This window comes from Nicotiana sylvestris, chromosome 5, assembly GCF_000393655.2.
Source record: "Nicotiana sylvestris chromosome 5, ASM39365v2, whole genome shotgun sequence".
Taxonomy (NCBI): domain Eukaryota; kingdom Viridiplantae; phylum Streptophyta; class Magnoliopsida; order Solanales; family Solanaceae; genus Nicotiana; species Nicotiana sylvestris.
In genome coordinates this window covers 35,863,318-35,881,191 of record NC_091061.1, presented here as the reverse complement: position 1 = coordinate 35,881,191, position 17,874 = coordinate 35,863,318, and the positions used below count along the sequence as shown (strand labels likewise).

Below are 17,874 nucleotides of genomic sequence, written 5' to 3'. Positions count from 1 at the left end.
TGCTTTATTGGTGTAAAGGATGGGTCTTCGTTTAACTTGTGAGTCATCACATCCGGTGGTATTCCTGTCATGTCAGCATGGGACCAAGCAAAACAGTTCACGTTAGATTTTAGAAATTCAATTAACATACCTCACATGTTTGATTTTAAATTAGATCCAACATAAACTTTCCGTTTAGGCCAATGCTCAAATAATATCACAGCCTCGAGTTCTTCGATGGTTGTTTTGATATTTTCATTCTCCTCAGGTTCTTGAATTGTATCAGGTCGCGAGTCTAAATCTGTTTTCTCTTGCTCAATTGAGGTTTGATTGCTGGCACCTTCAACTGTTTCCTGTAATTGCTATTTTTCTTTGTTTACGGTGCTCGTATTTGTTACAGCATTGATACTCCTGGCTGTTTGCTGATCCCCTCGAATTTGACAAATCCCCAACGGTGACGGAAATTTAACAACCTGATGTAGAGTTGATGGAACAACATCCATATCATGGATCCAAGGCCTCCCCATGATTATATTGTAGGCCATTTCCATATCAACTACCTGGAATTTAGTTTCTTTAACAACACCTGCAGCAAAAGTTGTTATAATTACCTCTCCTTTTGTTACCACACTTAAATTGACAAGGTATGTGCCTTGGGTATCATTTTGTCTTCAGCTTGCATTTAACGTAATACCCTTAGTAGTATAATATTTACAGAACTCCCTGGATCAATCAAAACTCGTCTTACATTAGTATCATGTACAAGTAAAGATATTACCAGTGCGTCATTATGTGGAGTTATCACTCCTTCGGTATCTGCATCATCAAATGAAATACTTTCATTTTCTAAAACCTATCGTACCCGTTTCCCATGTGTAATTGTCACTTTAGAAATCTTGTTGGAAGCTGTGTAGGTTATGCCGTTAATATCTTCTCCCCCACTTATCACATTCACTGTTCTCTTGGGTGAAGGAGGCTTTGGTGGCTCTTGCCTATTTTTCATATAGGCTTGTTTACCTTTTTCACTAAATAACTTAGTGAGGTACCCTTGCTTCAATAAGATGATCCACTTCACTCTGCAAGAATCTACATTCTGAAGTTTTGTGCCCGTGATCATTGTGGAATTCGCACCAATGATCTGGATTGCGTCTATTTGGATTTGACCGCATCTCTTTTGGCCATCGTACCTTATCTCCCATGCTTCTCAAAATAGCCACGAGCTCGGAGGTAGTGACGTTAAAGTTATATCCACCGAACCGTGCCTTTAAACTTCTGTCATCATCTCGTGACTCTTGTCTGTTCCGATCATTTTTGAATCTTGATGAAGAACCAGAGTCCCTGTTCGTCAATTTTTTATCATATTGCTGGCTATCTTGTTTTGACCGTGAGTCTTTTCCTGCAGGTCCCATATATGGATCGTACCTGTTTTTACCTGATCTTTTTTCGGTTTTTGATCTTCTGGAACCTCCCCTTTCTTCATGATGAAACTTAGGTACGGTATCTTCTTCGATTCGCAGCTTCGTGCTATACCTATTGTAAACATCATTCCATGTGGTTGCAGGAAATTCTCGAAGACTTTCTTTGAGTCGTCTCGTGGCTTCAGAACTTTTGTCATTTAAATTACTTGCAAAAGCTATAGCAGCCCAATTGTCAGGCACACGAGGTAGAGTCATTCTTTCACGCTGGAATCTATCAACGAAGTTTCTAAGCAACTCCGAATCCCCTTGTTTGATTTTGAAAATATCTTCCATCCTTTTCTCAACCTTTTGTGCTCCCGAATGTGCTTTAATAAAAGAATCTGCAAGCTCAGCAAAAGAATTAATAGAATTTTCAGATAAAAGAGAATACCAGGTTAATGCACCCTTGGTGAGTGTTTCTCCAAATTTCTTGACCAATACTGATTCAATTTCTTGTTTGGTCAAGTCGTTGCCTTTCACGCCTGTTGTAAATGCAGTCACGTGGTCACGTGGGTCTGTAGTACCATCATATTTCGGGATGTCAGGCATTTTGAACTTTTTCGGAATTGGAAGGGGAGCAGCACTTGGCTTCCAAGGTTGTTGTGAGTATTTGTCCATGTCTACTCCTTTTATTACAGGCGGAACTCCAAAGATTTGCTCAATATGCTCATTTGTTCCTTAATCTGTTTCTGCAAGTTTAGTACTAAATTTTGCAAATAGGAATTATCTGAATTACCTGGTCCCCCTTCCTGTGGTTCACTGGTGGTTCCTCCATTTCCAGAATTAACAAGACCAGAACGAGGATTCTCCAATGTATTACTATTAAGAGTTGGTGTGGGTGGTGCAACAGGCAATCGACTAACTAGAGCCTGAAGAGCTTTGCCGACCTGTGCATCAATTAGCTTTTGTAAAGCTTCATTTGTACCTCCTTCAAAGTGTTCAGATTGTTCTTGTTGATCAGCACGGGATTCAGGAGCAGGAGTGCCTTCACGAGATTGACGTGGTGAATCCGGAGGGGAGGGAACCACGTCAATGTTCGGTTGGTCACCTTGATTTTGATGGATTTGATTTTCATGGTTTCCTAATGTGTTATCACTGTTGTTGTTGTTGTTGTTTGACATGTTGATAAAAGACGAATAAAACGTAGCTTCAAAAAAAAGATTATCAGTTTCCCAGTAACGGAACCAATTTGTTTAACCAAAAAGTTGATTCTTTGGTCAAAGCTAAAGACAAATAGAAATTCGGGCTACTGATAATCAGGAGACGAAAAAGAAATAATAGACCTTTTGAGAATGACAACTAAGCAGTAGATAAGTTTGTATTTTAATGTAATGTTGATGGTATCCTCTGTCTTTACAAATGACCTGACCTCCTCCTTTTATAGTTGATCCTAAATAATGGAATAACACCTTAGCCTTAATGAGACAATTATGAGCAATAAATGACATTAAATAAGACGTTACACAATCATTCCTATTTAATACCAATTCTCTAACGTATTGAGTATTTAATATTGAATTTGAACTCCTTTTTGTCATCATATCCATGTTTTCAATGCCTTCTGATCTCTTGGCTTTAAATGACCTAAATAGGTACGAAGCTTGTATTATTCGAATTGCCTCTCGTGCCTATTTAGCTTTCCTTTCCCCGTATCTGTTGTCACTCGTGCCTCCTAACTGATCATCATGTTTTGACCATTTGACCAGTCTTCGTGTCATGCTTCGTCACCTTCAATGTAAATTCAGTTTTTTCCCAATACAGGTATGAAGAGCCATCAAAGTAAAAATTCGACTTTTGAGTTAATTATTTAAAGGGAAACTAATTAATTAGGAGAAAATTATTAATGTTACCAAGCCGATTTTTGATTTCCTCCACAAACAATCAAACACGTATAGAGGACTTGGCCGGATATATGGAGGTATCTCTTTATGGATTTTGATATGGCTACCTAGGACTATATCAAAAGTTATTGGTTAACTAGAAATAAGTCTTTAGAGTTGATAAGTCTTTGTGAGTGATGTGAATATTAATTTTATACTACTGAGAATATCTGAAATGATTTTATACTCCTATTTAATGTAGACAATGGTATGGAAAAATCAAACTAAAGCTAGATGTTAATGACAGGGAGAGTAACAAAAAATACCTACATACCCGTGTGTTCATGAATTACTGCTGCATGCAGAGGTTTTCGATTTAATGGACCTGCAGCTAAAGTTGGTTTGTTGCAGGTTACCAAGATTTCAACCAAAGCATCACGAAGACCAGACTCCGCCGCCAGGTACAGTGGTGTCTCCCGGGCCTTGTTGGACGGATATTCGAATTCAGGATCTTCTTTAACCAAAAGTCTGGCTACATCTTGATGTCGGCTACGCACGGCCTTGTGCAGGGCTGTATCTCCATTGTCATCTGCCATCCTCATGATTATCTCCTTATTCTCCTCTCCAGCTATACTAAGTAGCATACGAACTACTTCACTGTGCCCTTCATTAGCTGCTATGTGAAGTGCAGTCTCATTTTTCTTGTTCTGATGACATAACAATGCCGGAGCAATCTTAAGGACTTCTCCCACGAAATGGGAATGGCCATAGAGGGATGCCACGTGGAGGACTGTGTTGCCCTTTGGAGTGACTTGATACCCATTTTCTAATTCATCCCTTTTCAGATGATCAGCAAGTAAAAATTTGCCATCTCTGGTATTGCCTTTACCGCAGCACTATACAAGGTTGGATCCATTTTTTTTCTTTTACTATTAGCGAATTTGTCCAAAATCTCCTGAATTATGTTGTCAGTCCTTTTCTTTCTCTTGATGAAACATTATATAGAAATATTCTGAACACCACTGATCTTTGCCTTTGATCAAAAGAAAGGAATTTGTTGTTTGCCTTGATTAGAAGAAAGGAATTTGTTGTTTATCTTTGCAGTTTCTTCTTTTGCCTTTTAATTATTAGTCAAAGTTTAAAGAATATCAACATGAATGAAAACGGTTTTTTACTACTAAATCTCATAAAACCAACATATTACTTATATCTTGATATTTACTTCGTCTCATGATTCTCTTTATTCAACACAAACAAGACCGAGTAATTAAATAAGAAAATAATAGAACAAGAAAAATAATTTTATGAAGTCCAAATAAATCTGAAAAATCAAGTTTTACATTAATTTCTATTTTTCCAAAAACAAATAAAAAAATGTAGGGATAATTTCAAAAACCTCCCTCCAAGTGTATCCTTGTAATACTAACCTCTTGTTTTTCGTTCAGATGATAAAATTTATACTCTATTCCAGAACTACACTTTTGTGCGTTTAATTGTTGAATATTCAGTATTCAGCACAAACCTCTCTGCTAAGTTGCTCCGACACTTCAGTTTAGGTGTTGCACCCATGTCGACACGATACTAGTATGGGTATGGGTATGGGATCCGTACCGGATTTGGTCAAACACTTTTGGATACTTTGACCACAACGGACAAAAAAATTCGATACAAGATACAATTTGATTCTCGAAATCAGAACCAAAACTAGGATAAATTTGAAGAAATAACATGACTTATCTACGACATCAATCCTTTACTTATTTATAACTTGAGAATAAAAAAGAAATCCACACTTTACAAGCTATATGTAAGTATTCCACTAAATTTCTTACAAATTTAGAGATATTTTTATATTGTTTTTTGAAATAATTTTAGCCGGATCCCCGCACATGTATTCATACTAGGATCCGTATCCCCGAATCTTAGAATTTACATCTCGAAGAATCCGACGTCTAGATCCGCACACGTGTCGGACACACCCGTGTCCGAGCAACTTAGCCTCCCTCATATTCTTTTTATTCATGCCACCCAATTGGTTTGATTTGTTTTAAAATCATAAAATCACACACATCTTAATTTAATTAATACATATTGACTAATTACTGATTTGTTAAATTAAAAAATATTACTGGAAGTAAGAGAATTTAAAGCTAAATTGCTTAAATTATTTCTCTTCTTGTCCAGTTAATCAAAAAGGTACAACTGGCTTTGCCTTTTCTTTGAGAGACATGATATTCACTTTGGTGTTTAAGAAGCAACTTATGGTGATGGTCTCTTGCTTTTTACTGTTTACAAGTTCAAAAACAAAAAAGTCAAAGCACATTGATAAGATTCCATTGTATTTGAGACTGCATCAAAAAGAAATAAGTGAAGCTCACATGTATCAGGACTAGTGATCAAGGCAATGCTCAAATTAAAGAAGTAGGTCAAGCCATGTATTTAAATGGACATAAAGTCTATTAATTTAAGTAGAAGATATTATATTATGGGCACATCAAATTAAATTAACTACTGATTGAACATAGGCCTAAAACTCGTATTTTAGTCGTTGTAACAACACTTTAATTATTGCATTTTACAAAAGTTTGAGCTTAAATGATAATGAATTGTACTAAATTCATGTTTTATGCCTTGCAGGAAGCTAATCCGACTTAAGAAATAAATTTGGTATGAATTTGATTGATTTGAGGCTTTGAAGTCTGAGTAAAAGCTAAATAAATAAGGTCGGGATCGTGTTCGGGGGTCGCAAAGCAAGCCAGGATAGCAAAACAAATGAAAAAACGAAGCAGCGCAAAATTTTGCTCCGTTAAAATGCATTCTGCCTCTGTCCAATCCATGTACGCGCCGCAGGGGGAACCACGGGGGGCGCCCCGGACATGTAAAAATCGCAGAATTACCCTATTTCGGTCTAAAAAGGGCATAATTATCAAAACCCCTTCACACACGATTAAAAAGAGAAAAGCATCTATTATTGACGGACCAGATCTGTTTTGAGAGAGAAAGAAACGAGGAGATCCATCTTGGAGGATCAAAATCAAGAGGAGACAATACTTTGGAGCAAAGATTAAAAGAGTTTTTCTAAACTTTCTTCTAATATCTATTTATTTGATGTTTATGACTTATATTGTTGATATTTGTATAATTATGAGTGGCTAAAAACCCAAATATTCTGGGGTTATGGGTGTTAGATGATTATGTTGTTTGAAGCTTAGATTGATGATCTTTAAATTATCGTTAAAGGTTGTTTATTTGATTCTGTTGTTAATTATTTTACTGTGTAGCTAACAGTGAAATACTATTTACGAATCTTGAGTTAAACTTGAAAAAGAAAATTCTTGATTGCATATAGAATCAAATAGAGCAAGATCTAGATCCTGGGCATCGGGTGAAAGATTCGCAATTAAGAAAGAACTATACTTAATTTCCTTGTTTGGTTGAGAAATAGGATTTGTAAATGCATTTGAGTTAATATTAATACCATAGAAATATAGGTATTAATTTAACGTGAATAGGCGCATAAGAAATCGATAGATTCTTATGGGTATTATGTTACACCCCGCAATAATTACGACAATGTTACGCTCTGCAGTAATATATTACGATAGTGTTACGTCCTGCAATATCATTTACGACAGTGTTCTACCCAGCAGTATTATATTACGGTGATGTTGCGCTTTGCAGTAATAAGTTACGACAGTGTTGCACCCTACAGTATTTATCGTAAGGTAATTGACATCAGTCCAAGGAAAAGATTATTTGGGGATTATAAGGATTATGCTATTTAACAACTGATTAGTAAATTCGTGAAGGTAAGAGGGTAGGTAATATCGAAGAAAACGAATTTTGTCGAAGTTTGGCATGTTGGGGTAAAATACGGCCCGAGCTAAAATACCCGGTATTTATGGACTAGTGCCATACAAGGTACTACATGGCCATGATACTAAGGTGTATAAGGTATGTGGAAAGTGAGTAATATTTTAAGTAATTCGGGATAATATTTTAAATTATACGGGTAATTGGTTAATTAACAGGTAACAGGACATTACCCAGTTAACTAATAAATGGATAAATTAATTAATCAACTCACTCCACCCCACGTGGCAAAAAGCCACAAAGTTTGGAAAATGACTAAGTATACTACTTTGCCAGATGGCTAATATTAAGTTTTGATAAGATTTTCTTTAATCTTATCCATGAACACCTAATAGGAATGCCTTGTAAAAGGCTTCAAAAATCCAAAGTCTGCCTTTGGCTTAGAAGCCAAGGACGTTCCATTAAAGCCAAGGACGTCCATTTGAAGCAGAAGCAAATTTCAATTTCAAGCAAAGCTTCATTCAAGAAATGATTGCAACTATTCAATGAATCCTAAGAAACGTGAGAGATCAGAAGATTAATTTTCTTAATTTAGACAAACAGCAATAATTTCATTCAAATTCAAAAAAAAGCTGAAGATTCATTTCGTGCAAATAGTTCAAGGAACAGGTATGTCAAGACTATCCCTTCTTTCTTTTGGCATGATCCATACGATTCGAACGAAACGTGCAAATGCACAAATTCCATATATAACTCTATTCATAAAAGTATTAGAAGTGCTTATATTCTTGAATTTCGATATGTCTTATTATTCCATCGTCTGTTCAAGGGTCTCATAAAATACGTAAAATGATTTTATGATATTAATCAGAGGTATAATGGTCTTATGATGTACCGAGAGATTTTTTTATTATATTTCATATGCATTTCATGTATTTATACAAGTACATTGACCCATGACTTAGATGGCGTTATATACGCGTATATATGTAAATATATGTATACGGGATATGGGAAAAGGTTATGGCGTTATATACGCACCACCACCTGATCAGCTGGTATATGATGATGATGTTGCCCACAGTGGCTGAAATACGATTCAAACGACGTTATATACGCATATATGGGTATGTATTCAAATGGCGTTATATACGCATATGTATGTATGTATTCAAACGGCGTTATATACGCGTATATATATATATATATATATATATATATATGTATATGGTATATGGGAATGGTTATGGCGTTATATACGCACCACCACCTGATCTGCTGGTATACGATTATGACTTTGCCCACAGTGGCCGATATGATATGATGGGATGCCCTCTGAGGCTGATGATGTTATGGAACATATACCTATGCACGATATGACATTCATACGCATATGCATGACGCTGAAAGTAATTTATGATTTACAAAGTTATTCAGACTTACGGGTTGAGTCATGTACTCCATATGTCTTTTATGTCTCCTATGCATTTATTTATGTGCCTTACATACTCAGTACATTATTCGTACTGACGTCCCTTTTGCCTGGGGATGCTGCGTTTCATGCCCGCAGGTCCTGATAGACAGGTCGAGAGCCCTCCAAGTAGGCTGTCAGCTCAGCGAAAGATGGTGGTGCGCTCCATTTGCTTCAGAGTTGCGTATTTGGTTAGTATGATTTAGATGTGTATTGTTTGGTATGGCGGGACTCTGTCCCGACCTATATGACATTTATGTATTCTTAGAGGCTTGTAGACATATGTCGTGTACGCAAAAGATTGTACGGCCTTGACGGCCTATGTTTTGAGTTTATAAATGATTATGTTGGCCTATTAGGCCCGTATGTCACGTGTATATGATGATGTAATAAGAAAGATACGTTACATTGGTACTCGATTGAGTAAGGTACCGGGTGGCCATCGCGGCCCATCGGTTTGGGTCGTGACAAAAGTGGTATCAGAGCAGTTCTGTCCTAGGAAGTCTACAAGCTGTGTCTAGTAGAGTCATGTTTATAGGTGTGTCGTGCACCACACTTATAAGCAGGAGGCTACAGGACATTTAAGACTATCACTCTTTCTTCCTATTCTAGATCGTGTGGTAGAGCTTACTTATAAGAATTCAAGTCCCGAACTTTTATTCGTAATAAGACGATGACTACGTCCAGAAAGATGATTGATAAGAAATATAGCTGTGGAAGTGTCGAATTAGAGGAACTCGACTTTGTATCATGCTTATGATAAGTAAATATGAGGTCTTCAGCAGATCATGTGCGTACTGAAAGGTGTAAGCCTCTTGATAAGGAACCTTAAGGCAAGAATGCCTATCCACCTTTATGGTGAAAGACAATGAGAGATTAAAAAGATAAATACAAGTTTCAACAAGCAAAAGAAGCAAGATGAAGAAGGGTACGAAGCCCAGTTAATGGAGGTTAACAACATTTATAATTGAGGCAGAGGAACATAAGCTTTTTGAGTTATATTCAACAGTAACAGAGGTATGTACAACTGGTCACACCTATTTTAGTTATTCCATATGGGGGCTAACAGGTATAGTTAAGAGAAGGATGAGATATCAAGATCCGGCTGGGGTTAGTGTAACCCAAATTGGTAAATGGATTACTTTCATTTGTTGGCATTCCGAAAGGTATTACAAATGTGCCAATAGATCTTCTTGTGAGACACCCAAATGGTGCACCCTAGAATATTACGATTAGATGTGAATACTAGCATTCAGAAGATAGGCAGTGAAAGCCTAGATGGGATAAATATTACCTTAAGTGTAGCTCTCATCCCTAGTAGAGCGAGGATGTTGAGCAACCCAAAGAGCCATTGGATGTAGCAAAGGGAAATCTAAAAGCGAAAGAATGTCATATTGAAGTTTTCACAATAAAAGGGATATGCAGAAATATTAGCAGAGTAATGAGAAAAGAGATAAGAAAGCATTATGAATAAGGTGTGATACATGGATGAAAATGGTAGAGTGTTACAGAACCTATAGTCAAATGAGGGAAGAGGCAAAAAGTGATGAACCTTAAGACAACAAAAGAGTATAGGCCATAAGGTTATATCCTCATTTCGAGAAATAAGTTCATGAATCCAACACGACTACCAGATGGGAGAGTTAATCCCCAGAGTAACAGAGATTAGTATGGACTGATAAACAAGATAAACTAAATATGAATTAGGGACTGAATGATTGGAAAGTACTCGACATCATGGGAATTTCAGATTTTGTCCCGCCAATAATAGAATGGACGACAAAAGAAGATTCATGAGAAATTCAGAGAATGGTCATCCAGGGAGACGCTTCTCTAAAGTAAGCAATGTGAGCAAAGTTAAGCTTAAGAGACTATATGTTCCAGTTAAGCTAAGTGCCACCCTCGTGAGTAGGGGAATTTGTCATCTTTGGTACAGAAGGATTGCCTCAAGGCGAGTAAGGATCATTGATGTTGTAAAACAACGCCAAAGATGAAGAGGTAAAATATCTATAGGTAAATCCTCGTGGCTCCAACTCTTAGTACTCCCTTAAAAAGGGGGGGATATGGAAGTATAAAAGGAAGAATTTGATAAAAATAATAAAGGAATGAGATTGCACTTATCTAAATGCTACAAATATGCTACGATTCCAGAATGTTATGCAAGTGTGACGTTAAGGAGAAGAAGTATGGGTTCCTGTACGAGATGTTATTGATAAATAAGGAGCCAGTGCGAGACGTAAGTTAAAACAAAGTAAATAACCCAAGAAAGATTACGAGGAATATTGATATCAGAATGGGCCAACGAGTAATTAGTAATTGGTCAGGAAGATCTCAGTTATGGCTAAACAAGAGGTTACAGACGAGTCATCAGATCGTATAAGATAAACATAATAGAACCTAACATGGAGAATTCAGCCTCGGAGAATATCATTATAATACTTGAGATATATTCAAATAAGAGTCAGGGTAGTTAAAGGTACCGTATGAGTGTTACGGGGATAAAAAAAGTGCCACTGGGAAGGCAGTCAAAATATCAGTTCAGAAACAACTATACAAGCACAAGGACATGGAAATAAGTAACTACGGATAAGTTTAGGCAAAAAGGACATCAGAAAGTCTGTCAATTATACTACATAATAAGCTCACATCTTTACAAGAGTTAGAGGATCCTCCCTAAGTACTACAGTGAAGGACTAGCTTATGAAACAAGGAAGAAGGTTTCAACCTAAAAACAGTAACCTAATGAATAAAGGGTCATGTAAAAGCAGTCTCACAACAAAAATTGTATGTCCTCCAAAAGGAAGTGGCATTTACCATGGCTAATGAACGGGGAGAAACATCAAAGGTAATATTCGATGAGTTAAGTATGCATGCAACAAGGGGCAGAAAGACCAGGAAATTAATTGCATACGTTTAAAGAAAGCTGAGATGGAACGAAAGGAATCATTCTATCAAAAATTTAGATTTAGTACGTTATGGATACACTCAAGATTTTGGATCATTATACTTGTTGACAATTATATAGCCATAGAAGACTCCGGTATAAGTTAAAAGAAAGAATTGAGCCCAGGACATAAAGAAAGGATTGAATTATTAAAGGATTGTATCATGCATATTCCATAACTCCCATAAAGGCTAAGGTAATAACTGATACCACAAGCCACAGATCAGGAGATATCTTAAGCCTACATAGAGGCTGATCAAAAAGAAGAGGAGACTAAATGGTTACATTGATTAAGCAAAACAGGAAGGACCAAAAGAATTATAGACCTCAGGATCACCCTTAAGTAGCATAGGTATAAGAAAGATAGTACAATAGCCATATTTTATAATAGCTCTATGATGAAAGCCAACTGAAGAGTACCAGCATCATAAGAAGTTAGTACGAATCTCCCACCAGATTGTGTATGCACTAGAGGTGTAAGAATTATAATAGAACTTCAAGTTATGGATATGAATTATACCTATGTGGAAGGGAGGTCATAAAAGAGATAGAAGATACGATGCGAGATTATAAGGTAAGAAAGGTAAAGGTGAACAACGTACAAGATACTCAAGGCATAATATGTGAATAGTCCATACTTCGGATAGAAGGCAAGAAGTGTTGGGATTCATTATCTAGGAAAAATAGCGACATCGTCAGTAGCATACCTTCCAGCCTATGGTCTAGGTATCGAAAAGCTTGACTAAGAGAGTAAAAAAGAGTTGAGATGATGTGATGTCTCGCTTGACGTTCCAGAATAACATAAGAAAATCTATGGTGCAAGCAAGTTCAAGGAAAGTTTATAAATGGATATGTATAAGTCGTAAGCTAAAGTATGGTAGAGCGACAAAGTTTTAAGGAAACATGAGTAAGGATGAGGAAAGACAAGGGAAAAGGTAACGAGAATAGATAAGTCCTCAGGAATAAGCCCGTGAAAACAAGAGAGATAATGGTTTCTCTAAGTTATGGAAAGTCCAGTATAGCCTGAATGAACTCAAAGGAGTCTAAGACTAATAATATTCAGAAGAGATGGAATGTTTCCCTATTAATAGAATGAGGGTGTAATTATTATAGAAAAAAATGAAATGACGTTTGGGCCTTCGATTGAGTAATGATCTGACGAATAAAAGAAAGGGATCTCATGAATTGGACAGGATTAAAACATCCACGCAAGGTAAATCACATTGGGATGCCTTGAGATATGGTTATGAAACTATGGTATCGCCCCAGGTGGATCAATCTAATCATTTCAGATGTTACCCGATAAAACATGAATCCTAACAGAAATATTACATAAAAGTTAAGTTATCAGGGGTGGATTATGGATCAAAACTGAGGTGAATGAACAATGGATGGATAAAATTTATAAAGTATGAGAAGAAATTATGCCGTCATTCTAAAGATGAACAGTAATGAGGAAGCACTAAAGAACTTAAATTTATACATATGGAATAAGCAACGAGAGTGAGCTGGGGCTTGGTAGCAGACCTCAGCAATGATAAATTAAAGTAAGAGTTATGGCAGTAAATTCATATGGATGGTTAAACTGATCTATGCGATGAGATATAACAATATTCACAAGTTCTACAAAGTATCGAGCAAAGGACTCCAGTATACCTATAGAAGCCCGTAGAGGCATCCTATTAAGTCTTATATACATGTCATGATATAAGCAAAAAAACTAAAGGGGGGAGTACCCTAGACTTTGGATTTATTCACAGAGTAGCTGCTTGAATGACAAGAAGAGTATTAATGTATTCATAAGAGCTATAAGTTACGAAAATGATAAGAGCATCAGTCAACATTCGAGGACGAATGTTCCAAAGGGAGGAATGATGTTACACCCCGTAATAATTACGACAATGTTACGCTCTGCAGTAATATATTACGATGGTGTTACGTCCTGCAATATCATTTACGACAGTGTTCTACCCAGCAGTATTATATTACGGTGATGTTGCGCTTTGCAGTAATAAGTTACGACAGTGTTGCACCCTACAGTATTTATCGTAATGTAATTGACATCAGTCCAAGGAAAAGATTATTTAGGGATTATAAGGATTATGCTATTTAACAAGTGATTAGTAAATTCGTGAAGGTAAGAGGGTAGGTAATATCGAAGAAAACGAATTTTGTTGAAGTTTGGCATGTTGGGGTAAAATACGGCCCGAGCTAAAATACCCGGTATTTATGATCTAGTGCCATACAAGGTACTACATGGCCATGATACTAAGGTGTATAAGGTATGTGGAAAGTGAGTAATATTTTAAGTAATTCGGGATAATATTTTAAATTATACGGGTAATTGGTTAATTAACAGGTAACAGGACATTACCCAATTAACTAATAAGTGGATAAATTAATTAATCAACTCACCCCACCCCACGTGGCAAAAAGCCACAAAGTTTGGAAAATGACTAAGTATACTACTTTTCCAGATGGCTAATATTAAGTTTTGATAAGATTTTCTTTAATCTTATCCATGAACACCTAATAGGAATGCCTTGTAAAAGGCTTCAAAAATCCAAAGTCTGCCTTTGGCTTAGAAGCCAAGGACGTTCCATTAAAGCCAAGGACGTCCATTTGAAGCAGAAGCAAATTTCAATTTCAAGCAAAGCTTCATTCAAGAAATGATTACAACTATTCAATAAATCCTAAGAAACGTGAGAGATCAGAAGATTAATTTTCTTAATTTAGACAAACAACAATAATTTCATTCAAAATCAAAAAAAAGCTGAAGATTCATTTCGTGCAAATAGTTCAAGGAACAGGTATGTCAAGACTATCCCTTCTTTCTTTTGGCATGATCCATACGATACGAACGAAACGTGCAAATGCACAAATTCCATATATGACTCTATTCATAAAAGTATTAGAAATGCTTATATTCTTGAATTTCGATATGTCTTATTATTCCATCGTCTGTTCAAGGGTCTCATAAAATACGTAAAATGATTTTATGATATTAATCAGAGGTATAATGGTCTTATGATGTACCGAGAGATTTTTTTATTATATTTCATATGAATTTCATGTATTTATACAAGTACATTGACCCATGACTTAGATGGCGTTATATACGCGTATATATGTAAATATATGTATACGGGATATGGGAAAAGGTTATGGCGTTATATACGCACCACCACCTGATCAGCTGGTATATGATGATGATGTTGCCCACAGTGGCTGAAATACGATTCAAACGACGTTATATACGCATATATGGGTATGTATTCAAATGGCGTTATATACGCATATGTATGTATGTATTCAAACGGCGTTATATACGCGTATATATATATATATATATATATATGTATATGGGATATGGGAATGGTTATGGCGTTATATACGCACCACCACCTGATCTGCTGGTATACGATTATGACTTTGCCCACAGTGGCCGATATGATATGATGGGATGCCCTCTAAGGATGATGATGTTATGGAACATATACCTATGCACGATATGACATTCATACGCATATGCATGACACTGAAAGTAATTTATGATTTACAAAGTTATTCAGACTTACGGGTTGAGTCATGTACTCCATATGTCTTCTATGTCTCCTATGTATTTATTTATGTGCCTTACATACTCAGTACATTATTCGTACTGACGTCCCTTTTGCCTGGGGACGCTGTGTTTCATGCCCGCAGGTCCTGATAGACAGGTCGAGAGCCCTCCAAGTAGGCTGTCAGCTCAGCGAAAGATGGTGGTGCGCTCCATTTGCTTCGGAGTTGCGTATTTGGTTAGTATGATTTAGATGTGTATTGTTTGGTATGGCGGGACTCTGTCCCGACCTATATGACATTTATGTATTCTTAGAGGCTTGTAGACATATGTCGTGTACGCGAAAGATTGTACGGCCTTGCCGGCCTATGTTTTGAGTTTATAAATGATTATGTTGGCCTATTAGGCCCGTATGTCACGTGTATATGATGATGTAATAAGAAAGATACGTTACATTGGTACTCGATTGAGTAAGGTACCGGGTGCCAATCGCGGCCCATCGGTTTGGGTCGTGACATATTATTAACCCTATAATCAATAACCCAGATAATTCAATAAATCATTTTTAAGCTAAAAACGTAGCATGATCTCTAGCAAGCCCATAACCCCGGGATATCTCCTTTATTAATTGTTAAAAGAAAAATTCATAAGTGGTGTAGTAACTTTGCATTGTATTATTGTTTGTCTACTAGTTAAATTGTAAATTGGTTATTTATATATTTTGTGATGAATTATCTTGAATCGATAATTGTTTGAGTTTGCATCAGTCGTTAAGTTAACCATAAGTCCTCGTGGGAACGATACTCTACTTATTACTATATTACTTGAAGATCGCGTACACTTGCACGAGTGTTTTGGTCGCAACAAGTTTTTGGCGCCGTTGCCGGGGACTTGGAAATTAGCTACTTGACTATGTTAAGCTTTTATCAGTTATTGGTTTAAGTATTATTTTTTAGTTCACTTTGTTTGTGTCACGCAGAATCTTCTCTTGAATGCGGAGGAGTAGAAGCACAAGCAATCTCTTCCATCTTGATCCTGAAATTGAAAGAACACTTCATAGAGCAAGGAAGGAGTTGGAAGCTAGATACAAAACAGAAAGAGAGTTGGACATTTTAGTTCAACCACAGCCAACAGTGATGGTAGGTAATGGAGGGCGTCCGGTGATAGAAGCTGCAAGGCCAAATATTGCTAATATGACTTAGGCTATTGTGAAGCCTTATATCACTGGTCACTTTGAGCTTAAACAGTACATGGTACAGCTGATTCAGTCCACTGGGCAATATGTAGGTCTATCTCATGAAGACCCGCAGAGGCACATTCAGAATTTTTTGGAAATCACGGATACTTACAACTATCCAAATGTTTCCAAGGACTATGTCAGGCTAACCTTGTTTCCTTTTTCATTGTTGGGGGAAGCTAAAGAATGGTTGCAGAAGGAGCCTGCTAATTCAATCCATACTTGGGATGATTTAGCAAAGAAATTTTTAATCAAGTTTTTCCCCACTAAAAAGACAAAGTCTTTGCGGAGCTAGATTCTTGGGTTTCAACAACGGAATAGAGAGACTCTTTGCCAAGATTGGAAAATATACAAGAAACTACTCCGAGACTGTCCACATCATTGTCAAACTGATGAGGTATTGGGCCATACTTTTGTTGATGGATTAGATGAGACTTCAAAGATGAATCTTGATTCAGCTTGTGGAGGTAGTTGCATGGCGAGACCATATAGTGAAATACAACTTATGCTAAACAAATTCACTGCTAATGATCATATTTGGCAAGGTGAGGGAGAACCAAGGAGATAAATGAAACAGAAAGCAGCAGGGGTACTTGAACTTGATGATTTTTCAGCCATGAGAGCAGATATAACAAAATTAGCAAATCAAATGAATAGAATGACAATGAACCAAACACAACAATTGCAACATGTTCAACAAATGTCGATTTGTTGTGAAATGTATGGTGACAATCACACAAGTGACATGTGCACAACGAATCCTGAATCTATTTATTATGTGGGATAACAAAGCAGAGGTCCGATGAACCAACAGGCACAATATGGGAACACTTACAATGCAAATTGGAGAAATCGTCCTAATTTCTCTTGGGGTGGAAATCAATCAAATCAGAATCAATATAGACCCCAAGGAAATTTTAATCAACCTCAAAAGCCTATACCTGAGGGTGAATTGATTCCCAAAGCAACACAGGAAGAAAAGAAAGATGATGCAGTTTCAGCGCCTGTGAATGTTCTAAGACCACCACCACCTTTTACACAAAGATTGCAGAAAAAGAATGATGATCGCATGTTCAACAAATTTCTCTCTATGTTGAGTCAGATTCAATGGAATATTCCGCTGGTAGATGTGATTCGTGATATTCCAAAGTATGCGAAGTACATAAAAGATATTGTGGCTAACAAGAGGAGATTGACTGAATTTGAAAAAGTTGCACTTACTGAGGAGTGCACTTCAAGGGTCCAAAATAAGTTTCCTCAAAAGCTTAAGGATCCTGACTGCTTTACTATCCCTGTGAGAATAGGCAATGTTGATGTAGGCCATGCACTTTGTGATTTGGGAGCAATCATAAATTTTATGCCATTGTCCTGGTACAAAAAATTGGGTTTGGGAGCTCCAAAACCCACCACTGTGATGTTTCAACTAGCAGACATGTCAATAGCTTACCCGGAAGGGGTGATTGAAGATGTGCTGCTGAAAATTGGAAAATTCATTTTCCCGGCTGATTTCATTATCTTAGATTTTAAAGCAGATGAAAAAGTTCCTATTATATTGGGAAGACCTCTCTTGGCTACAGGTGATGCTATAATTAAA

The 17,874-nt window shown here is 36.8% G+C and overlaps 1 long non-coding RNA gene across 1 annotated transcript; it reads right to left on the bottom strand.

Annotated features, from left to right (window-relative positions):
* Nucleotides 1–2,852: 2,852 nt before the first annotated feature.
* On the bottom strand, nt 2,853–4,230 carry LOC104243270 (uncharacterized). The gene is made up of 2 exons (XR_011400044.1): nt 3,591–4,230; nt 2,853–3,164 (listed from the first exon to the last, which is right to left on the bottom strand). It is a non-coding gene; the product is annotated as an uncharacterized lncRNA (long non-coding RNA).
* Nucleotides 4,231–17,874: the final 13,644 nt, after the last annotated feature.